This window comes from Hemiscyllium ocellatum, chromosome 7 (assembly GCF_020745735.1).
Source record: "Hemiscyllium ocellatum isolate sHemOce1 chromosome 7, sHemOce1.pat.X.cur, whole genome shotgun sequence".
NCBI classification, from domain to species: Eukaryota; Metazoa; Chordata; class Chondrichthyes; order Orectolobiformes; family Hemiscylliidae; genus Hemiscyllium; species Hemiscyllium ocellatum.
In genome coordinates, this window is record NC_083407.1 from 93,451,659 (window position 1) to 93,476,960 (window position 25,302).

At 42.5% G+C, this 25,302-nt stretch overlaps 1 long non-coding RNA gene across 2 annotated transcripts in view; it reads right to left on the reverse strand.

The window, feature by feature from the left end:
* Positions 1-800: 800 nt before the first annotated feature.
* The window catches only part of LOC132817215 (uncharacterized), a 54,212-nt gene continuing 29,710 nt past the window's right edge, over positions 801-25,302 (reverse strand). For both annotated transcript variants that reach the window (XR_009644861.1, XR_009644860.1), the window contains 2 exons: positions 16,491-16,602; positions 801-878 (listed from right to left, as the gene is read on the reverse strand). This is a non-coding gene — a long non-coding RNA (uncharacterized LOC132817215). The remainder of the gene's footprint in view (positions 879-16,490; positions 16,603-25,302) is intronic.

A 25,302-nucleotide genomic window follows, 5' to 3' on the forward strand; every position in this document is an offset into this window, starting at 1 on the left:
GTGCATGATTGGATGTTTGCAGGACCATGGATGGTTAGAAATCCTTTTTGTTATTACAGATGTTGTTTAACTACGTTCGAGGGAACTGCTGCTCATGGGAATGCGGCTGTGCGGTTTGGACTGGGATGAATTAAAAATACTGGAATGCAGTCACTGACAACTTATTTTAAAAATACTAGAGGGCAGGGATGATGCTGGTGTCATTTTTTAGCTGAGCTACAGACACTGAAACTGATACTGGTACAATTGTTACTTGTCAAGGATCTGCATAAATTGAAATAAGCTCGCAGCTTTAACAACAGGATTCACAAAAGGAAAAGAGAGAGAGAGAGAGAGAGAGAGAGATGAAAGGTAAACTGGCCATGGTACTGAGGTAGAGTGAGCCACCTAAGTCAGGGAGAGGGGTGTGAAGAAAGACTTTTTCACCCAGAGGGTGCAAGGAACCTGGAATGCACTGCCTGGAAGGGTAGATAAGGAGAGTAACCTCCCAACCTTTAAAAAGTGCTTGAATGAACACTTAAAATATCATGACATTCATGGCCATGGGCCAACTATTGGTCCACGGAGCTTTGGAGTACAGATTTGATAGGACCTTCTGTACTGCACAATTCTATAATTAATGTAATGTCAGACACTATTTCTCACAATAATAGCTGTTTTGAATCCTAGAATCATTTTCATTTCAACCTTAATATTGACTCCCATTTCTTGCAAGATGGGATGGAGGAGAATTAAAAACAAGAAATGGGAACTATATTTCAAACTCACCAGATACCAAACCTGCCACCTTTCTCATGGTGGGGGTTGTAAGCTCTATGGCCAGCAATGAACAGTCTCGAAGACGCTTGGAGGTTCTCTGAAAGGCCCAAACACCATCCCTGGGAAATGAAAATGAAATGGTCAGAGGGAGCTCAGAGTGAAAGCCCAAGTCTAGGTGAGTTTCCAGGCTCAGTAATCTGGCAGAAAGTTAACCTTAAATAAATTAGAAATGAAATTAAATCTATGGCACTGAATGACATAGGGTCAGATGATGTGGAGTTGGTATGGATGGAGTTGAGGAACCACAAAGGCAAAAAAACCATAATGCGAGTTATATACAGACCTCCCAGCAGTGGTCAGGACCAGGGGCACAAGATGTACCAAGAAATAGATAGGGCATGTCAGAAAGGCAAAGTCACAGTGATCATGGGGGACTTCAATGGATTCGGTGAATAATGTTGCCGGTGGATCCAAAAAAAGGGAATTCAGGATGGCTTTTGGGAACAGCTTGTAATGGAGCCCACAAGGCAGCAAGCTATTCTGGACTTAGTGCCATGTAATGAGCCAGACTTTATAAAAGATCTTAAAGTAAGAAAACACTTCGGAGGTAGTGATCATAATATGGTAGAGTTTAGTCTGCAATTTGAAAGAGAGAAGGCAAAATGGATGTAATGGTGTTACAGTTAAATAAATGTGATTACAAAGGCATGAGAGAGGAACTGAGGAAAATTGACTGGAAGCAGAGCCTTGTGGGAAGACTGTAGAGCAATCATGGCAGGAGTTTCTGGGTGTAATTGAGGACACAGTACAGAGGTTCATCCCAAAGAAAAGAAAGATTATCCAGGGGGATTAGACAGCCATGGCTGATAAATTAAGTCAGGAAATGTATCAAAGAAAAAGAAAGAACCTATAAAGTGGCCCAGAGCACTGGAAAATCAGAAGATTGGGAAGACTACAAAAACAAACAGAGGATAACAAAGAGAGAAATAAGGATCAAATATGAAGGTAAGCCAATAATATTAGATTAGATTACTTACAGTGTGGAAACAGGCCCTTCAGCCCAACCCGACCCATTCCCCTACACCTAACACTACGGGCAATTTAGCATGGCCAATTCACCTGATCTGCACATCTTTTGGATTGTGGGAGGAAACCGGAGCACCTGGAGAAAACCCACACAGACAGGGGGAGAATGTGCAAACTCCACACAGTCGCCTGAGGCAGGAATTGAACCCGGGTCTCTGGCGCTGTGAGGCAGCAGTGCTAACCACTGTGCCACCGTGCCACCCATTAGAAATGGGTTTAATAAGTTTCTTTCAATATATAAGAAACAAATGAGAGACAAAGTAGAAATTGGGTCACTCCAAATTGATGTAGGAAGGCTCATGTTGGGAGATAAGGAAATAGCTGAAGAACTTAATAAATACTTTGTGTCAATCTTCACAGTGGAAGACAATGATTAATATCCCAACAATTAAGGAGAGTCAAGGGGCAGAGTTGTGTATGATAGCCATTACAAAAGAGAAGATGCTAGAAAAGCTAAAAGGTTGAAAAATTGATAAAGCTCCTAGCCCTGATGGGCTACATGCTAGAGTTCGGAAGGAGGTGGCTGCAAAAATAGTGGAGGCGTTGGTTGTAATCTTTGAAAAATCACTGGAGTCAGGGAAAGTCCCAAATGATTGGAAAATCTCTGTTGTAACCCCTTTGTTCAGGAAAGGATCAAGACAAAAGATGGAAAACTATAAGCCGATTAGCATGACCTCAGTTGTTGGGAAAATTCTAGAATCCATCGTTAAGGATGAAATTTTTAAATTCTTGGAAGTGCAAGGTCAGATTTGAACAAGTCAGCATGGATTTAGGAAGGGGATGTCGTGCCTGACAGACCTGTTAGAATTCTCTAAAGAGGTAACAAGTAGGTTAGACCAAGGAAACCCAGTGGATGTTATCTACCTAGATTTCCAAGAGGTCTTTGATAATGTGCCTCACGGCAGGCTGCTGAGTAAGGTGAGGATCCATGGTGTTCGAGGTGAGCTACTGGCATGGAGTGAGGATTGGCTGTCTGACAGAAGGCAGAGAGTTGGGATAAAAGGTTCTTTTTCAGAATGGCAGCTGGTGACAAGTGGTGTCCTGCAGGGTTCAGTGTTGGGGCTGCACATTAATGATCTGAATGAGGGGATTGGGCACATTCTGGCCAAGTTCACCAATGATACGAAGTTAGGTGGACAGGCAGGTAGTTCTGAGGATGTGGGGAGGTTACAGAAAGATTTAGATAGTTTAAGAGAGTGGTCCAAGAAATGGCTGATGAAATTCAGAGTGAGCAAATGCGAGGCCGTGCACTTTGGAAAAAAGAATACAGGCATGGACTATTTTCTAAATAATGAGAAAATTCATACAAAGGGATCTAGGTGTTCTAACCCAGGAGTCTCTGAAGGTTGACTTGCAGGTTGAGTCCATGGTTAAAAAAGCAAATGTAATGTTGTCATTTATCTTAAGAGGGTTGGAATGTAAAAGCAGTGATGTGCTTCTGAGACTTTATAAAGCTCTAGTTAGGCCCTATTTAGAATACTGTGTCCAATTCTGAGCCCCACACCTCAGGAAGGACATTCTGGCACTGGAGCATGCCCGGTGGAGATTCACCCGGATGATCCCTGGAATGATAAGCCTAACATACAATGAACGGCTGAAGATCCTGGGATTGTATTCATTAGAGTTTAAAAGGTTGAGGGGAGGTCTAATAGAAACTTACAAGATAATGCATGGCTTAGAAAGGGTGGATGCTGGGAATTTATTTCCACTGGGTGGGAAGACAAGGACTCGTGGGCACAGCCTTAGAATTAGGGTCAATTTAGAATGGAAATGAGGAGACATTTCTTCAGCCAGAGAGGTGGGCCTGGAATTCATTGCCACCAAGCGTAGTGGAGGTCAGGACATTAAATGTCTTCAAGGCAGAGATTAATAAATTCTTGATTTGGCAAGGAAATAAGGGCTACAGGGAGAGTGCGGTTAAGTAATGTTAAAATGCCCATCAGCCATGATTTTATTAGATTCCCTACAGTGCTGAAACAGGCCCTTCAGCCCAATTAGACCATGCTGACCCTCTGAAAAGTAACCCACCCAGACCCATTTCCCTCTGATTAATGCACCTAATACTATGGACAATTTAGTATAGCCAATTCACCTGACCTGTACATCTTTGGATTATGGGAGGAAACCCATGCAGACACGGGGAGAATGTGCAAACTCCACACAGACAGTCACCTGAGGCTAGAATTGAACCTGGGACCCTGGTGCTGTGAGGCTGCAGTGCTAACCACTGATCCACCACTCCATCATGGCAGAGTGGTCTCGATGGGCCAAATGGCCTTACTTCCACTCCTATGTCTTATGATCTAAGTTCTACTCCATTAGGTAAAACACTGGAATAGTAACACCTGAAATGATGTGCTCATAGCTCTAGATTTTCCCCTCACCCTTCCTGTGTGAGTTATGAGAAAAAGTAGTTAAAGATGAACTGAACCTTATCCCATTCTTTCACAACATTTGCATTGGGGTTTACAAGGCTTACCTCCCATAATAGGCAGTTTTCAGCTGAATAAAATGTTAAAAGTGTGATTCCTGATCCCGACTCACTAACTCCAATCTTAGTGGAGCTGGGTTTAACTTAACAGGAAGGGGTGGTCGGAGTACTCAGCAACCAACCTGCAACAAGGAAGCAGGATAGCTTTTTAAATAGTAGAATTGGAGTCTAATTTATGTGTGCCATTTTAAATTGAACTCTAGATTTGACATCTGGGAAATCCGAAGGACTGTGGTATGCCTGATGTAACAAACTGCCCACCTAGTGTATTAACCTTGGCAGTGTCCCCATTGCCACAACCAATTATTGCCTTTCAGTATTTCTGATCTGCCATAATCTTGAGCATGTCCCTTCTTCTCACCATGTTTCCCCTCATCCTCCAAGTGTGGTCTCTGTTCCTACCCCATCCCCTCCACCAAGCCTTTCCACCTCTAACTTTGCCCATACCAGCCCCGAACCTCTTTCAGATGACTGAAACCTCCCTTTCCAGCTTGCACACTCAAAAAACTGGAGGAGCATCATGATTTCTGGGGTTGGAGAATGTTATTGCTTTGGTTTGAAATTAGTTTCAAGCTCAGGCAGACTGTCTGAATGCTAATGAGGGCTTTTGTTTAAGTTCTGTGATATTTGATGCCAAATTCTGACAGCATTCTGAGGATAAGGTGTTTTCCGTAACCATGCATCAAAACTAAACACATCTCATTCTGTCAACTAATTAAGTTTGCATTTCACAACATTGACCTAAACCTTAATTGTGAAATGAATGAATGAACGAATGAGTGAATGTGGAATTTACAATGAGAAAAACAATACAATATAGTGAAAAGCTTTTCCACTGGTTGTCATGATCTAGTTCCATTTTGAATAGTTTAAGGATAAGAAAAAATGAGTGGAACGATACAGCTTAAAGAGAATCCATATGCATTGGATTCATTATTAAGATGACAAATGTCCATGGTTAGAATGTTTAAGCAATATGCATTAATGTACAGACTGCATATTAATGTACTGTTTGACTCAAAATGGCATTAATATCTCTAATTAATAAGTGATGGGATAATTCATCAACTGAACTCTTCCCTGAGATGTTAGTAATGGGAACATGGAGTTAAATCAGCCAGCAGGGCCTAACTCCACATTTTATGCCTGATTGTTAATTATTCCCTGTTGCACGGTATCCATTAAAGCCCTTGGCTTTCTGTTCTATGTCTTCTGCATGCAGATGGTTGCACAATAGTCTGGATGCATGGAGAGCTGCATTCCCATGTGAGTCAGTGTCTTTGGAAAAGAGAAGGTAAATAGAAAAGAATGATTCATAATTTTAAAACAATTATTTGTAGGATGTGGACATCACTGGCTGTGTCAACATTTATTGCCTATCTTTAGTTACCCTTAAGAATGCAGCGATGAGCTGCCTCCTTTAGTCACTACAGTCCTTTGATGTAGGTATGACCACAATGTTATTATGAAGGAAGTTCCAGGAATTTGGTCCAGTGACACTGAAGGAACAGCAATAAGTGACCTGGAGGGGAACTTGCAAGTGATGGTGTTCCCATGCATTTAGTGCCCCTACCTTCCTAGCTGGTGATGTTTGTGGATTTACAAGAGGCCTTGGTGAATTTCACCTGCAGATTTTTGTCAAATATGTGATTTCTTGTGAAACTGGACACAACAATAAATTCTAGAGTGTAGTGCTGAAAACGGATAGCAGGTCAGGCAGCATCAGATTCCTGCTGAAGGGCTTATGCCTGAAACATTGATTCTCCTGCTCCTCAGATGCTGCCTGACCTGCTGTGCCTTTCCAGCACCTTACCCTCAACTCTGATCTCCAGCCTCTGTGGTCCTCACTTTCTCCTACAACAATGAGCTCTGTTAAAGGAGTTATGTCAGTCCACTGATAAACTAGTTGGTGTATCATCCTGCTACATTGTCAACATTTCAGTCTTATCCATGTTTACCTTAGATGTTGTTTCTCAGCACTGGCTGTTGATCAACATTAAAACAATAAAATATTTATTTTGCACCTTTTAGGCATTCAGGATTTGTTAAAGTGCTTTGCAGCCAAGAGATGCTTCGAGAAGTGTCCCAAGTGATGTAAAGAAGGAAGCGCAACATTTGTATACAGCAAGACGCCACATATGGCAGCTTGAAACATCCCTGCCTTGTATTGCCTTACATTTTTATAGTTTAACACTTACAATTAGAGTAACCAGGCTTGTATGAAGGGTCCTGATGAAGAGTTATGCCCAAAACGTCCACTCTCTAGCTCCTCAAATGTCTGACCCTCTGTGTTTTTTTCCAGCACCACACTTCATGGACTCTGACTTCTCCAGTATCTGCAGTCCTCACTATCTCCTATCAATACTGTCTTGCCATGCCATTTAGCACAGACACATAGTCAGGCAGCCCACCCTTGTTGGCAGCAGGCCTCAGTCCAATGCAGTCTTTGCTCAGGGTGGTCAGAGACAGGATCCTCTGCTTTAAACAAGTAAGGAACCAAATGGCAGACAACACACAGCCTATCTTGACACTTTCTACTCTACCGTGGGCTATTTTGCAGCTGGAGTGAGGGAGATGCAGAGGAGGAAGATGAGAGTGGGTGGCACAGCTATTGCTGTTCGTGTGGGTGGGAAGGTTTTCCATGTGAGGGAGCAGCTAGTACAGAGGGTGTGTAAGATTAGCGATGTTACAATTTGGAAAGGGTGGCAGTCACATGCATAAGTGAGAGTGGCAGAGCATGTGCCTTTGTGGAAGTTGGGTGCACGAGCAGAGATGGAGCAAAATTGAGGTATCAGTGAGCCAGTGATGGCACTTACCCTGGAGGGTGGAGAAGGGCACCAACTTTCTTCCTGCACTGCTAGGCATTCTTTCAGATGGTGGAAACTGCTTTAACGTGGGCAGCGGCCTAGGACCAGATCTGGACAGGACCTGGTCTGGTGTCATTGCCTCCACTGCTGGGCCTGGGGGAGGAGAAAAATCTAACTTTTGCACCAGCAGGACCTCCAGGACCCCGCTGAGGAATTGTTCCTGTCTGCCATGCCTGGGACAAATGTCAGGATCTGTGCAAAGAAGCTCCAGTCTGTCAGTGCTCGTCAATGGCCTTTTCAACATGGCTCCGGGTGCCATAATCCCCAGTGAATGGCGAGTTGCTCCAGGAATGGTGTGATATCAAGATGGGGCTGAAATAGGGTGTGGCTCTCACCGTAAAGGCTCAAACGGCAATTAAAGTGACGACTTTGGTAAAATACAATGAAAAAACTTGCTTGGTGTTGTGGTGAGAATCACTTCACCAAATGTTGCGTGACTTTCATTTAGCCACAAAATGGTTAGGTTCTTCCCAGGGTTTCCCACAGTCCCTTAGCATTGTGCCAGGATGTAAACTCACAACATAGTGTCTCAGTGGTGAGAGTTAGCAAAAAAGTCATGGTTAATCCATCAGAAAGGAATGTTAAATTCCTTTGACTACATATCCTGAAGAACAAATCAATGCATCATATTGATTTCTGTAACGTTCAGTCATCATTTTCCACAGACATTGATCCAATCATTACTTGTACATTTATTGTTTATTTGAATCTGAAGTTGATTGAAGCTCCACATTATTGGTTTGGGCTTTCCTATGAGCTCATGTGGACAACGCAGCAAGTGAAACCTAATTGCAGGTACTGGTGGAAGTGGCAATTATAATTCTGTTGCAATACTATTCATTTTGTTTTCCATTCAGACCAAATGTGGTCAGATTTTGGAAACCACAGCAATGTTGTCGGCTTGTTTCACAAGGGTTGTCTAGTGAGACTGCATAATCCCTTCCTGTCATTCCTGTAATAATATGGAAGCTTGTTTAGAAATTCTGGCATTCACCTCCTTACTCACTGACCAGTTTTCCAATGTTACTTGTTTTTTCTGCTGACATAAATCATGTCCCTCGAGTTTATTCCTTACATTCCTAGGTATTTCACTTTGCTGCAGTATAATTCCTCACTATTTGTATCCTTTACAAATAGTGTAAGCCTTTCCTGTGTGAGTTTACAGCACCATCTCCTTTCTATACAGTATTTAGTGTCATAGGGTCATTCAGCACGGAAACAGACCCTTCGGTCTAACTCGTCCATATTGACCAAATTTCCCAAACTAAACGAATTCCATTTGCCTGCATTTGGCTCATATCCCTCTGAATGTTTCCTATCCATACACCTGTTCAAATGTTGTAACTGTACCCCTATCTACCACTTTCTCTGGAAGTTCATTCCATATATGTCTCGCGCTGAGTGAAAACGTTGCGCCTCATGTCCTTTTTAAATCTTTCTATTCTCACCTTAAAATTATGCCCTCTAGTTTTGACAGCCCAACCCTTTGGAAAAGACCTTTGTTATTCGGCATACTTATTCTTGTCATGATTTTATAAACCTCAATAAGGTTGCTCCTCAGCCTCCTACTAGCTAGTGAAAAAACTCCAGCCTAGCCAGCCTCTAGACATAACTCTAACCCTCCAGTCCCAGAAACATCCTTGCAATTCCCTTCTGCACCCTCCCTGATTTAATAATATCCACCTTAGAGCAGGGCGACCTCACCCAACATCCTGTACAACCACAATGTTGACGTCCCAAATCCGACAGTCAAAGATCTGAGCATTGAAGGCAAGTGTGCCAAATGCCTTCTTTATCAACCCATCTACCTGTGATGCAACTTGCAATGAACCATATACCTGAACCCCGAGATATCCTTGTTCTGCAACACGCCCCAGGGCCATATCATTATGGTAGTTCGGTGGTAGACTCATTGCAGCAAACCTGACTGGGCCAGGCAAATGGGACTGAAGTTAAAGGAGAGAGCAACGATAATAATGGGTTAACTTAAAGGGAGAGTAAACCTAACAGTGCAATTGTCTGAAATGATTCCCAGAATGGTGGTTTGGTGGAAAAGAAAGGGCCGAAATGGAATTTAAAGGATAGAGGCTTGAAGGACTCCAAAGCAAATTCCTCATTGCTTCTAACTGTCTCTCCAACTGATCCATTCGATCTGGTAAGATTCGCATCCAACAGCATTTATGGCAGATATAATCCACAATAACCCTTAAACTCTCTTTAAATTCCACATCTGACATGAAATACATATCACTCTATTAAAGGCCATTCTGGCACCTTCACAATCTATAGACCCAGAAAATAACACCGTCTTATTCCTTTACAAACACAGCCCCAGGTTAAATTAATAGTTATGGCTTATATTTTAAGTTTAATCAAGGGACATGTCTCCAAAAACAGATAACCAAGAAAGAACCCACTCTACTCACTACTGAAGATTCACTGTAGGCCACACTTAAACAACAATTAACTTATATTATTATGTGCTGTGAACTTTGCCCAACAGTTCCTCCAAGATCAGTTGTGAATTTCACTGTTTATTCATTTTCCCAGATGACTCTGATGTCCAACAATACATGAATTCAAACAGCAAAGGCATTGTCAGTTTCTTTCTCTCTTTCTCTCCTGCACTGACGTCATCATATGCTTCCTTTGTCTGTTCTTCTCCCTTTTAAAACTGCTGTTGTTTTGACTTTTTTCCCAAAGTTCCAAAACAATGCAACAGCATATGAAATAGTAATCGCTGCTACTGGAATTTGAGGAAATCACCTCCAGCCCCTAAAATATCTCAAAAAAGGAGCAGCCTTTACAGCCAGAAATTTTTTCCATCCTCTATCTTGGATTACCCAGAATCCTTGTGAAAGGCTCAAAATTCACTCTTCTATCTTTTAACAAATCTTTTTCTGAATGAAGGTTTTGGAGAATGTGCAGTGCAAAAAGGAATGGATCCCAGATGTATTTGTATTCTTTTGGGCACAGACAGCACTGTCCTCAGATATTGAATTTGAAAATATCAAAAGCTCTTATTGCATGAGCAATCCATGAAGGCCTTTGGATTGAAGTTAAACATCACTGCAATGTCGCAAACAGTATACAAGAAATTGATACATATCTATATATATAGTTAGAACAAGCACATTAAATAGCCGCACAAAGATGACTGCTGTAATCATGTGGCTAAACATATCAAGAACCATCCAAAAACATAGCAGAAGTCAATGTTGGCCAGACCATCTGCAATGCCGTTTGCCTCCTGATAGGCCTGATTGCGAGCTATAGTGTTAAAATCTGTAACAGAGATGATTATTTCCAAAATAAAAACCCTAAAAGTAAAATGAAAAGTTGCCTCATCCAATAAGAAGATTTGTTGATGGCTTTTCACTCAATAGTAAGATTCTTGGTAGTGTGGATGAGCGGAGAGATCTCAGTGTCCATGTGCATAGATCCCTGAAAGTTGCCACCCAGGGTGATAGGGGTGTCAAGAAGGCATCCGGTATGTTAGGATTTGATGGTAGAGGGATTGAGTTTCAGAGCCATGAGGTCATGTTGCAGCTGTACAAAACTCTGGTGCAGCCGCACCTGGAGTACTATGTACAGTCCTGGTCACCGCATTATTGGAAGGACGTAGAAACATTGGAAAGGGGACAGAGGAGATTTACCTGGATGTTGCCTATTATGGAGGGAAGGTCTTGTGAGGAAAGGCTGTGGGATTTGAGGTTGTTTTCATTAGAGAGAAGAAGGTTAAGAGGTGACTTTAGAGAGACATAGAGGATGATCAGAGGATTAGATAGAGTGGACAGTGAGAGATTTTTTTTCTTCAGATGGCGATGGCTAACACGAGGGGACATAACTTTAAATTGAGGTGTGATAGATATAAGACAGATGTCAGAGGTACGTTCTTTACTCAGAGTAGCAAGTGCGTGGAACACCTTGCAACAGTAATAGACTCACCAAAGTTAAGGGCACTTAAATGATCATTGGATAATCATATGGATGATGATGGAATAGTCTAGGATAGGTGAGCTTGTTCTGAAGGTGTAAGGGGTACTGTACCTTAAAGAAAGTTGAAAGCTAGCAAGGACTTAGAGAAGCACACAGAGTGCTGGAGAATTTACAAGGTAACTTTTGGTTCAGAACAGCTAGCACTGGCTGGGTTGCCTGGAGACAAAAACAAATTCAAATTCGGCCAATTTGTTTAAATTATACCTCAAACTTTTGAATTCAGGATATTGCCAACATTAAAATAAAACGAAACAAACAGATGCTTTGGGGTTTAAGATTGGGGAAAATTGAACAGTTGTGGGGGGGGGGGGGAGAGAACTAACAAGCCACCAATATCTGCAGATGACCTGTGGAATAACTCTCTTAAAAGTACCTTTATCTATCAATAACCTGTGAAACAGAAATGCCTAAGAAAAAGAAAAGACGACTGAGGAAGATACAAAGAGAAGATACAAGAAGTTGGTTGGTTTTGAAATTTGAATTTTTCTGAAAATTTTACTTGGGTGTTTTATCAGAAAAGTATTGTTGAGGGGAAGATGAAAGATAGGTTTAGATAAATGAATAAATAGTTGTTAGTTAATTATTCTGTGTTAGACTTTAAAAAATTAAAGTTGCTAATATTTGCTTTAAATAGTGACTTTTGGGATAATTCTTTGCCTCTTGAATTTTAACAGATTACAGCACGGGTTAAATCATTTCTGTGTTGCAGGTTTGAATTAGTGGGGAGGCTTATCCCATGTCATAACAGGCTTCAGATTGGTTTCACAGGTCAGCACAACATTGAGGGCCAAAGGTCCTGTATTGCGTTGTAACGTTCCATGTTCTATATTCTATTAACCTCTGGAATGGGCCAGAGACACAGTTGGCAAGGCATTGTCTTAATCAAAACTGCTTCTCTTTCTCTAAAGGACTAGGTCACATTAGTCCCTCAGGACTGCATCCAAACAGACAATTTTAGAATAGTCAGTTTAGGGGTAAGTACTGCCCCATACAATATCTCCACTTCTGGCTACATTGGAAAAGCTAGAAGAAAGTGAGGACTGTAGATGCTGGAGCTTAGAGTCGAGAGTGTACTGCTGGAAAATCACAGCTGGTTAGGCAGCATCTGAGGAGCAGGAGAATCGACGTTTTGGGCATAAGCCCTTCATCAGGATGAAGCGTCGATTCTCCTGCTCCTTGGACTGACCTGTTGTGCTTTACTAGTACTACATTCTTGATGACAATGGAAAAGCCTCTGGTTTGTTAAAAGCAACCAAAATCTTGTATTTATGCCCTCTGCAAGTATAATGTTCTTTCGTCAAAACAGTGAAGCCAAGTTATATTTCAGCAGGACTTTTTCACAAGACATTTGAAGAGAATTTTAAAAAGAAGGTAATTCTTACAACTCCTCAACAGCTAAAGAGTCAATCAATCAACCCCAAAAGGAATTCTAGACTGCTAAACTCCACCTCAACAGCAAGAACATTGATAAACTGATATCTTTGTTTGATGTGGCTTGCATCATTGCTCATTGCATAATCTCTTTATCCTTTCTGATTTTATCTCTCCCTGCATGCTGGTATTGTTCAGTAACCCTTTCCATTCCCCAACCTGGTGTCTAAGAGCAAATCCTAGTTCTGGTTTAACTTCTCCACAGCATTGTTGTGGTACTGACAAAGCCAGAGTCGACAAACACAGAGGGTGGGATAAGTGTGCCCCTGCTGGCTAAAGAGGGGAAATTTAAATCACAAATGACTTAGTCTCAGAGGATTGGGAAAGTTGTCACCATAATACCCTTAATTCAAAAAGGGAAGGAGACAAAATTAAGTTACGAGACCCAATTATAACATGTCAGATTCTTCAGAAAAAGGATAGATGCTGAGAAGTTGTTTCCCCTGTGGAAGAATCCAGGACCAGAGAAGAGTAGGGAGATGCCCATTTAGCAGGGTAATAAGGAGGAATTTCTTTGCTCAGAGGGTCATGAATCCGTGGAAAACCTTACTGCAGAGGCCTGTCGAGGTGGGTTGTTTAGTTAATTCAAAGCTGACACAGGTTTTCTTTTTACAAATTAGCAAATGAACCAAGGTTTAAGGGGATAAAGCTGGAATGTTGATTTCAAGGTGATCAGATCAGCTGTGATCCAATTGAATGGCAGATGGACTGAATGGCCTACTTCTGTTCCTACAATTTATGCCCCTTAGAACAAGTGGTGAAAGTAGGGAGAGATATTTGTTTTAAAACCCACAAACCATCATGGTGAAAACCTTCTGCGTGAAACGTTTAACCCTGACCACATCGTCCCCAGGGCTGTCTTGTGGGTTAATGAGGTATCACCAGAAAGGAATGGCTAATGACCCCAGTGTGAGGCCATCAGACCGATGGTGGATGATGTTACAACACAGCACATATATCCACTATGGCCATTAATTAGTCTTCTGAAGATTTACTTCCATTGCTTGGAACACTTATGATTTGGAGGTGCTGGTGTTGGACTGGGGTGGACAAAGTTAAAAATCACACAACATCAGGTTATAGGTTTATTTGGAAACACTAGCTTTCAGAGTGTTGCTCCTTCATCAGGTGGTTGTGGAGGTTAAGCCTTTGCCTCCACAACCACCTGATGAAGGGTGGTTCCAAATAAACATGTTGGACTATAACCTGGTGTTGTATGATTTTTAACTGGATCACTTAGAAAGGGATTCCAGTACTGTCCAGACAGGATCTTCAGAATAGTCATGGCTTATACTCCAATTCAGTCTGAGAACCTAGCATACAGTGAGAATGTTTGGAGGGGGAAATGGATCAGCCTCCTGTCTCCTCAAGTCAGGAAGCAGGGAGACTCTGAAGGAGTGAAAACTGATGCTGAGGAAGACAGAACTATGGCAAGGGAAATAAAAAGTAGAAAGTGCTGGGGAAACTGAACAGGCCTGGCAGCATGTGAGGAGAAAGAAAAACAGAGTAAACATTTCAAATCCAATGATGCTTCTTTCGATATTTAGCTATCTCAGAGATATACAGAGGCACCATGATGAATGACCCACACAGCACAACCACATAGCCTCCCATGTTCCTGCTTCCCAGAGACTTTACTTCTTAGAGATGAGACCTGTGCATAACCCTATAACTGAAGGCTGATAGAGTCACAGAGTCATTCAGCATGGAACCAGACCTTTCAGTCCAATTAGTCCATGCTGAACATAATCCCAAACCAATCCAGTCCCACCTGCCTGCTCCTGGCCCATATCCCTCCAACCCTCTCATATTCATGTACATATTTAAGTGTCTTTCAAACATTGTAACTATGCCCGCATCCTCCACTTCCTCAAGAAGTTCATTCAACAGGTGAACCACCCTCTGTGAAAACTAATTGCCCCCATGTCTTTTTTAAATCTCCCTCCTCTCACCTTAAAAGTATGCCCTCGTCTTGAAATCCCCCATCCGAGGGAAAAGTCACTAACCAATAATGCTTTATGTACTCCTCATGATTGTATAAACCTCTGTAAGGGCACCTCTCATCCTGTGCTCCAGTGGAAGAATGTCCCAGCCTTTCTTTATAACTCAAACCTTCCAGCAACATCCTGGTAAATCTGCTCCAAACTTTCTCTAGCTTAATAATATCGTTCCTATAACAGGGTGACCAGAACTCAACACAGTACTCCAGAAGAGGCCTCACCAATATCCTGGGAGAAAGTGAGGACTACAGATGCTGGACATCAGAGTCAAGAGTGTGGTGCTAGAAAAGCATTGCAGGTCAGGCAGCATTGAGAAGCAGGAGAATCATCAGGAATGGCTTATGCCCCGAAATGTCGATTCTCCTGCTCCTTGGGTGCTGACTGCCTTGCTGTGCTTTTCCAGGACCACACTCTCATCACCAATGCCCTGTACAAACTCAGCGTGACTCCCCAGCTCCTATACTGAAAGGACTGAGCAATGAAGGTAAGCGTTCCAAACATTCTTTTAACCACCCTGGAGGGATTGTTGCCTCTCAAAATATATGAAAAGGAATGCAATACTGTTAGTGGTATCACCAGATTGCACATGACTAGTGGATTCTGGAAATTAATGGTGCATTTATTTACATGTAAGGTTTTTACAAAATGACACATACATGCAGCCAAAGTGAATTTTGTATTCTTGAACCTCTCACTTGCTACCATCATGTCTGAATACTCCCTCAGCAGCTGCAGCTCACCTGGTGAAAGCGTACTTACTGCTTTGTCACTTGGCTGACTTTGGCAGTCATCATCTGATAGCTCTGGGACTACGGGACCCTTGAGCTGATGGAAGTATTTGGAGTGTCAATAGGTTCTGAAGAGATCTTTTAAGGCCGTGTCTTTGTCTCAGTCAAGCCATTGATTAGAAGGCACATTTCGGATATGAATTGCTGTTTGGGTGCCTTTCCAAAATTTAGAGTGCAGCGATCCTGCTGGGGATAAAGTGAGGGGATTTGTTCTCCTGCCTATAGAGTTTGGAGCTTCGTATGCACGTGCATATGTAATGCGTTGAGAAGAGCATACAGTCTGTTCTAAAAAATGTGGTAGTTCCATTCCTGTGTGATCCCATATTTTAAGAAAATCACGTAATAGCAGCACCAAATAAACCAATGGGGCCAGAATTGTGTTATAGGCAATACACTTAAGGAAAGTTCACATTCTACAAATAACAGTCTAAATTCTTCAATTGTGTGAAAGCCAATTCGCATTGAAGAAATCTGTGTTATAGCAGAACCGACTGTAGTCACATGGGAAAATCTGCTCTGTCCACGAGCCTAAATCACTTCTACATTTCAGGCCTGACTTGATGCTTAGCACCAGAAGAGAGGGTTCTGCCCAAAGTCTTTCTTCATTTTTTAGCAAATTCCTGGATGACCAGCTCCTGATAAGAATGCAGTTCGTGAAAACTTTATTTACTGGACAGATACAAAGGAAAAAGACAATATGACCTCCAATGGGCCTGACTTTCCAACCTCCCACACCACACTCCTCTGATCCTTGGTTCTTGCTCAACACTGTTACCTCGCATCTACAGACAACGTGATATTAGGCCCCAGTTTGGTCCAAGAGGAAGGATTTACAGGGAGTTTCAAAAAAGGAATGTGAAATAACTCCACAGAGGCCAGTATCCCATCACCAAGTCACTCTTACATGTGCACTGTACTTGACACTGGCCCAGCATCCTCTGAGGCAACTCTCAGAATGAACAGAACCTCTGACACTCCTGTTTATCTCTGTCGGCTAGGAGTCCATGATTGGAACAGATTAACAGCCCCAATCAGGCGACTCATATTATATGAGATCCATCTGGCTGACCTTGTTACAAGCAGTACATCCATCCTCCTCTTTTTCTTGTTGTCTCTCCTGTGGCATTTTCACAACGGGTCCAGTTCCTTTGCACAGCAGATGAGTAAGTTACATGCAAATCCTAAAATAACAGAAGAGAATGTTCTAAATTATGGCTCATGCTACAAGGGATATACAAACTGTTCTGGCACCAAATACACTCTAACCAGATAGCAATGGTCATTTTATTACGTATAAGTTGATCTTCTTTGGTGAGCAATTCAGACAAATCCATTTAGATTACATTACTTACATTGTGGAAAGAGGCCCTTCGGCCCAACAAGTCCACACTGACCCTCCGAAGAGCAACCCACCCAGACCCATTCCCCTACATTTACCCCTTCACCTAACACTAAGTAAGGATGGCAATTTTCCTAGTCCGAAGGGCAGGTAGATTTTACTGATGGTCTCATGCTTTGCGATCATCATTAGACTCCTAATTTAATTAATAGCTGGCTCTACACAATGATAGTACTAAGTGATTAAGTTAAGAAAATATAATATTTCTACTCATCTAATTTATTATCTTCAGTTAGTTTTTACTTTCCCAGTGTATTGATACATTTTTAAGAGTTCCCATTTATTTTTGAATAATATCTTGGAGACCACAACCGATCCAGCTACGTTTAAACTTTGGGGAGCCCTGGGAAGGGTTATGTAGGGTCAAACACTGTGGAAAGACCAGGACACTACTATATCCTCTGATCTGCAAAACCATGCCCCAAATCTTTCTCTCCCCATTTTGCTGAGTAACTTGCAGTACATGGTCCCTTTTAGAACAGCTGATTAGATTTCTATATGCCAAATACAAACAAGCAGAGACCATATCAGTCCTGGGAGATTTATGGAGATTTTACTTCCTGAACCGATACAAAGGAAAGGAAAATATACACTCCAATTTAGTTTTATTCATTCGGGGGATGTGGGAGTCACTGGCTAGGCCAGCATTTATTCCTCATCCCTAATTGCCCAGAGGGTGGTTAAGAGTCAACCCCGTTGCTGTTGGTCAGGAGTCCCTTGTAGGCCAGACCAAGTAAGGATGGCAATTTTCCTAGTCTGAAGGGCAGGTAGATTTTACTGACAGTCTCAGGCTTTGCGGTCATCATTAGACTCCTAATTTCAGAGTTTCCTTGGATTCATGTTCCACCCTCTGCTGTGACAGGATTCAAACCGAGGTCCCCCCCGATCATTAGCTGGGTCTCCATATTAAAGTCTAGTGAAAATACCACTAGGCCATGACCTCCATTTTCAATTAGGATCCTGCAGATGTTCAAAAATCCCTCTTTGGATGAACTCGTGAGTCTCCCTCTCATCTTCCACCAGCACTTGATCACCCATTTCAGGGCAACAAATCAAAATAGGTTAATTTTGAGGTTAATGAGGTTAATGACAGGGATGTTAATGACCAAGAGGTTAATGACAGGGATGTTAAAGGCTGCATTGCCTTAATCAATTTTGGAGTCTGTCCAAATAACTCTATATTGAATTAATCTATGTACTGAACTGGCAAACTGCTATGTTCAAATTTTGTTTAAATTATTTAATTTTCCACCACACTCAATTAAAGTTCTCTTTATCGTTGACCTTTTGTCACCTATGGTCCACTCCAGTTGTCTTAACCATTTCCATGCTCCCTTTCATCAGCCTGAGTCAGAATGGCAGATTCAGATTTTATATTTTGCAATTGGCCAATGGTTCCTCCATCGAAGCCAAGGCTGTTGGCATTAACTTCAGTTAACTATCTGGCATTAAGACCTGAAATCTTTGCCAGATTAATGTGAGCAGTACCCAAGTTATGCCTTCTGACACCCACAAATATCCAAATTCTGATGAAAAGACGCTAGACTTGAAACATTAACTTTGCTTTCTATCTGCAGATGCTGCCAGACCCTGCTTACTTTCATCAAAAATTCCAGATTTGATTTCAAATCTCCAGAATCTGCAGTTCTTTGTTTTGTTAAATCCGTGTGTCTTTGCCTTCCACCAATCAAGGCAGCGTCAGGGATCTGAGTTTGATTCTACTCTCAGGTGACTGTGTAGACTTTGCATATTCTCTCTCTGTCTGCATAGGTTTCCTTTGGATACTCCGGTTTCCACCAAAGATGTGCAGATTAGGTGCAATGGCCATGCTAAATTGCCCATAGTGTCCAGGGACGTGCAAGCTAGGTGGATTAGCCATGCTTTACAGTTTACAGATATAGGATGGGGGGGGAGGTGGGATGCTCTTCGGAGATTCGGTGTGGACTTGATGGGCTGAATGGCATGCTTCCACACTGTAGGGATTCTATGATATCTCCCATCAGTACCCATGCTTGTTCAGCCTAAACTCAGACTAAATTGAGCTCCAGCTCCCAATCCTCCCTCACAATAATCACTCAACTTCACCTCCATCACATTGTCTGTCTCAACATGACACGTCCCAAAACACTAATGAGCTCTTGTTTTTAATCATCTTATAAATGGATTGTTCTAACCCTTACTATCTTATCAAAGAGTTATACCCATAAAACTCTTTGAAGGATTGCCATACCATTGAGAAAATAATCCACAAAGCAGACACTTTTTTCAATGTCATCCAAAAACTACAAATTGCTGTGAACTAAAAGGCTAATTATGTCTTTTACTCCAAGGACAGCGTCTGATCAAGTGCTGAAGGTGTTATGTCAAATGGAACTGGAGCCTGTGTCTGTAAGGCTTCAGGTGTATAGCCTCTCATGCTCTGAAAATAGCTATGTTAATAAAGATGTTAAAGTTCACTCATGGGAGTGTGGACAATATTCTGCAGTTCCTATATACATAAGACTCTTTGAAATACATTCACGTCTTTCAAAAATCAATGTTGGAGACAGAATCAGCATTAAGATACACAGTACATACCAAAGTCCTGCCAAAATCCACCCATGCTCCCTAGCAATTATTGTCTGTGCTTAGACTATCTTTGTTAAATTATGTTGCTTTTAAGATGCCTCTGTCCCACATTAAATTACTGCATTGGGGCATATTCATTGATTTGCTTGAACCAATATTAATGTTTTGACTAGTTGCTTTCTGACATAGTTTGTGCAGAGCCTGAAGTACATCCTAGAAAGTCCACACAACTTAAGAGTTGTAGCTTTCTTACAATGATCTGTTTGTAAACTGGGAAACTCAGTCAGGAGAAGGAACCCACAGGTCATGAACAGAAGGACTCCATTCTTGGGCCATTCCATATTGAGTTAGCTAGTGCTGAGTTCAGGCATGTTGAGAAATAGATCATTATTTTGCCCTGATTGTGTCATGGACTTCCAAGTTATCTGTAGCAGGCTAGAAATCTTTGGAGTGAACTTTTCCATGGATAATCCACCCTTCATACTCAATACCAGTTCTAACAACTCAACCAATTTCAGGTTTCTATTTTTTACACAGCCTGTGTTTATCATCTTTCTGACTGACTTTGAATAAGGGGCAGTTTGATTGAGAGTTCTGTGTAGGTAATTGGTTGTCTTTATGGTTGATGAGAGAGACATTAATTGTTCATTAATTTAAATTATTGAAAGCTTTATGAAGAATTTTATATATATATACATATATATATTAAAAAATCTAAAAATAGGATTTGCTTCTTAAATCAAAATGAGTGATTGTAAAGCTGTTGACATTTGCAGTTTTCAAATGGACACAATCCTTTAGTTCCACTTGACTTTTTGCTTGTAATGGACTAGACTGCCTAGTCTAGTCAGCCTAGGCTGCCTTTAGATGTGAAAAAAATCAGAACATTAATTCATGTGTTACTCCTCAGTTCTAATTCCTTTTAAATATTATTCCATCGATCTGTCATTTTAGTCGAACTGTCCCGATTCTGTAAAGGAAGTATTTTCATTGAATTCTTTCCACTATTAATCATACTTTACACAATAGTGTTACTGTTCGCAATGTTCCTCTCAGCTTGTTTATGTTTTGATTCACTTTACAAGTTCACCTATTAGCTTCAGACTTTCTGCTACTTCAGATGTTATCATCAATTTAGTTTTGGTCGACTGACCTGGTCCTAGCTTAATCAAGGGACAGTCTGTTCAGTTGGAAAATTTGCTCTTCTTTATTCTATGATGAGAAAATTTGAGAACATGCCAAACTATATAGAATCAAGTACAATTTCAATATTCACAGATTTCACCAAATTGGGATGACAGGTGATACAGGGAGAAAGTGGGGACTGCAGATGCTGGAGATCACAGTTGAAAAGTGCAGTGCTGGAAAAGCACAGCAGGTCAGGCAGCATCCGAGGAGCAGGAGAATCAATATTTCGGGCGTAAGTTCTTCATCAGAAATGATGAAGAGCTTATACTTGAAATATTGAGTCTCCTGCTCCTTAGATGATAGGTGATACGCACAAACTCTGGAACAGGGACACATTAACAAACCTGTAGCATATTTGTGAAACAGACAAATAAATGTGAATGCAAGCACCATTTTGGTGGAAGCATAAAAAAAATGTGTTTCTTGGGCAACAGTGATCTAAACAGCAGCCTGGCCAGTGACATCCACATCTCATGACATAATTTTTTAAAAAAAATCTGGGGCACAGAGAGAGTCAAAAGGATCTTACATATATGGAATAGACGTTGTGGTTCTGTTCGCCGAGCTGGAAATCTATGTTGCAGACATTTCGTCCCCTGTCTAGGTGACATCCTCAGTGCTTGGGAGCCTCCTGTGAAGTGCTTCTGTGATGTTTCCTCCTGCATTTATAATGGTTTGTCTCTGCCGCTTCCGGTTGTCAGTTCCAGCTGTCCGCTGCAGTAGCCAGTATATTGGGTCCAGGTCGATGTGCTTATTGATTGAATCTGTGGATGAGTTCCATGCCTCTAGGAATTCCCTGGCTGTTCTCTGTTTGGCTTGTCCTATAATAGTAGTATTGTCCCAGTCAAACTCATGTTGCTTGTCATCTGCATGTGTGGCTACTAAGAAATAGCTGGTTGTGTCGTTTCGTGGCTAGTTGGTGTTCATGGATGCGGATCGTTAGCTGTCTTCCTGTTTGTCCTATGTAGTGTTTTGTGCAGTCTTTGCATGGGATTTTGTACACTATGTTGGTTTTGCTCATGCTGGGTATCGGGTCCTTTGTCCTGGTAAGTTGTTCTGCAGCACACCGGAACTGCAAAAAGAGGAAGAAGAACACCTCTACAATGTATTCACCAAAAATGCAATTTCATCAACAGATGCCTAAGGGAAAGACAACGGAATGAGGACATGCCACAACTCAAAGGACTAGCCACTTTACCATACATTGAGAACATTTCTGAACTGACAGCCAGACTACTACGACCACTAGGACTCATAACAGCACACAAACCAATAGCCACACTCAGACAACAACTCACCAGGACAAAGGACCCGATACCCAGCATGAGCAAAACCAACGTAGTGTACAAAATCCCATGCAAGGACTGCACAAAACACTACATAGGACAACCAGGAAGACAGTTAACGATTCGCATCCATGAACACCAACTAGCCATGAAACGACATGACCAGCTATCCTTAGTAGCCACACATGCAGATGACAAGCAACATGAGTTTGACTGGGACAACACTACTATTATAGGACAAGCCAAACAGAGAACAGCCAGGGAATTCCTAGAGGCATGGCGCTCATCCACAGATTCAATCAATAAGCGCATCAACCTGGACCCAATATACCGACCACTGCAGCGGACAGCTGGAACTGACAACTGGAAGCGGCAGATTCAAACCACTATAAATGCCGGAGAAAAGATCACAGAAGCACTTCACAGGAGGCTCCCAAGCACTGAGGATGTCACCTAGACAGGGGACGAAACGTCTGCAACATAAATTCCCAGTTCGGCGAACAGAGCCACAACAGTGAGCACACCCGAGCTACAAATCTTCGCACAAACTTTGAATATGGGATAGACAGTTGGTGAAGTACTGACACATTGTCTATAGGACTTGTGGTACTGGGAACTCCCCAGATACGTTCGAGAAACCACGCCCTCCACCTCCTCCAAGACTTCCGTTTCCCCGGCTCCCAACACCTCATCTTCACCATGGATATCCAATCCCTCTACACCTCCATCTGCCATGACCAGGGCCTTCAAGCCCTCCGTTTTTTCCTCTCCAGACGTCCCCAACAGTACTCTTCCACCGACACTCTCATTCGTTTGGCCGAACTGATCCTCACCCTTAACAATTTCTCCTTTGAATCCTCCCACTTCCTCCAGACCAAAGGGGTAGCCATGGGCACCTGTATGGGCCCCAGCTATGCCTGTCTCTTTGTTGGCTACGTAGAACAGTCCATCTTCCGTAATTACACCGGCACCACTCCCCACCTCTTCCTCCGCTACATTGATGACTGCATTGGCGCCACCTCGTGCTCCCGCGAGGAGATTAAGCAATTCATCAACTTCACCAACACATTCCACTCTGACCTTAAATTTACCTTGACCATCTCTGACACCTCCCTCCCCTTCCTGGACCTCTCCATCTCCATTAATGATGACCGACTTGACACTGCCATTTTTTACAAAGCCACCGACTCCCACAGCTACCTGGATTACACCTCTTCCCACCCTACCTCTTGCAAAAATGTCATCCCGTATTCCCCAATTCCTCTGCCTCTGCGGTATCTGCTCCCAAGAGGACCGGTTCCACCACAGAACACACCAGATGGCTCCTTCTTTAGAGACCGCAATTTCCCTTCCCACGTGGTTAAAGATGCCCTCCAACACATCTCATCCACATCTCGCACCTCCGCCCTCAGACTCCACCCCTCCAACCGTAACAAGGACAGAACGCTCCTAGTGCTCACCTTCCACCCTACCAACCTTCGCATAAACCAAATCATCCACTGACATTTCCACCACCTCCAAAAAGACCCCACCACCAGGGATATATTTCCCTCCCCACCCCTTTCCGCCTTCCGCAAAGACCGTTCCCTCTGTGACTACCTGGTCAGGTCCCCACCCCCCTATGACCCACCCTCCCATCCTGGCACCTTCCCCTGCCACCACAGGAACTGTAAAACCTGTGCCCTCACCTCCCCCCTTACCTCTCTCCAAGGACCTAAAGGAGCCTTCCACATTCATCAAAGTTTTACCTGCACATCCACTAATATCATTTATTGTATCTGTTGCTCTCGATGCGGTCTCCTCTCCATTGGGGAGACTGGGAGCCTCCTAGCAGAGCGCTTTAGGGAACATCTCCGGGACACCCGCACCAGTCAACCACACCGCCTTGTGGTTCAACATTTCAACTCCCCCTCCCACTCTGCCGAGGACATGGAGGTCCTGGGCCTCCTTCACCGCCGCTCCCTCACCACCAGATGCCTGGAGGAAGAATGCCTCATCTTTCGCCTCGGAACACTTCAACCCCAGGGCATCAATGTGGACTTCAACAGTTTCCTCATTTCCCCTTCCCCCACCTCATCCTAGTTCCAAACTTCCATCTCAGCACTGTCCCCATGACTTGTCTGGACTTGTCCTACCTGCCTATCTCCTTTTGAACCTATCCACTCCACCCTCTCCTCCCTGACCTATCACCTTCATACCCTCCCCCACTCACCTATTGTACTCTATGCTAATTTCTCCCCACCCCCACCCTCCTCTAGCTTATCTCTCCACACTTTAGGCTCTCTGCCTTTATTCCTAATGAATAGCTTTTACCCGAAACGTCTCAATTTCGCTGCTCCTTGGATGCTGCCTGAACTGCTGTGCTCTTCCAGCACCGCTAATCCAGAATCTGGTTTCCAGCATCTGCAGTCATTGTTTTTACCTCATTCTGTAAGTAGTAACTGTTCCTCCAACCCAGAAGCTCTGGTCTCAACTCCCACTGTCACACCTGTTCACCATAGAAAGAATGGTCTTGATGGGGTTCAAACGGATTGCTAATCATCTGGCCAAACCTTTCCATACTTACCAAAGGGTATGATTTGGAGATGCCGGTGTTGGGGTGGACAAAGTTAACAATCACACAACACCAGGTTCTAGTCCGACAGGTTTATTTGGAAGCTAGTGCATATAACCTGGTGTTGTGTGATTTTTAACTTTGTCCCGATGGGGAAAATGGACAAGAAGCAAAGAGAAAATGGTTGTTATAAGGTCATAAATAGGGAAACTTGTTTCTAGTGGAATAGAATTTTAAAGCAGAAAAATTACTTTAATCATATATAGGACCTTGGTTCCATCCCATTGAGTGTACTGTGAACATTTTGGACTCTATGTTATGAAAAGGATACAGAAATATTGGACAAGGTGCAAAAATGATTCAAAAGGATGGTATTAAAACTGAGAGGTTAAAAATACTTGAATACATTGAGCCTTGGGTGAATTGTAAACCATTTTTGTTGCAAAGCTCACAATTTTCAAAAGAAAATCTGGATAACACATTGATAGCAGTCATTAGGTCCAAATGTAATTCATCAAGGAGAAAATGGGACTACATTTTTTTCAGGTCAAGAGTGTATTATATCATCAATATTATCTCCAAGGCAGTAAGATCACACTGAGCCAACAAAAGCAAACCTTGTGTTGATTAAGTCAACAACTAATAGCAGGATGTAAGGCCACAGGAATATCCACAACCCACTCACCACTATTGGAGGTCAGTAACGTGGGAGTGGACAAATAAGGACAGTGGGAGTAAATTAGGGCTCGTAAAACTTTGAAGCTCCTTATTATCTCTTGATATAACCTTGCAGAGCTAAGTGAAGTTATGATGGATTATATGAAAACTGGTGTCAGTGTCTTTCTGTCATCGGTCATTGAATTGCCTTCTTTTGCAAGGCTGTTGC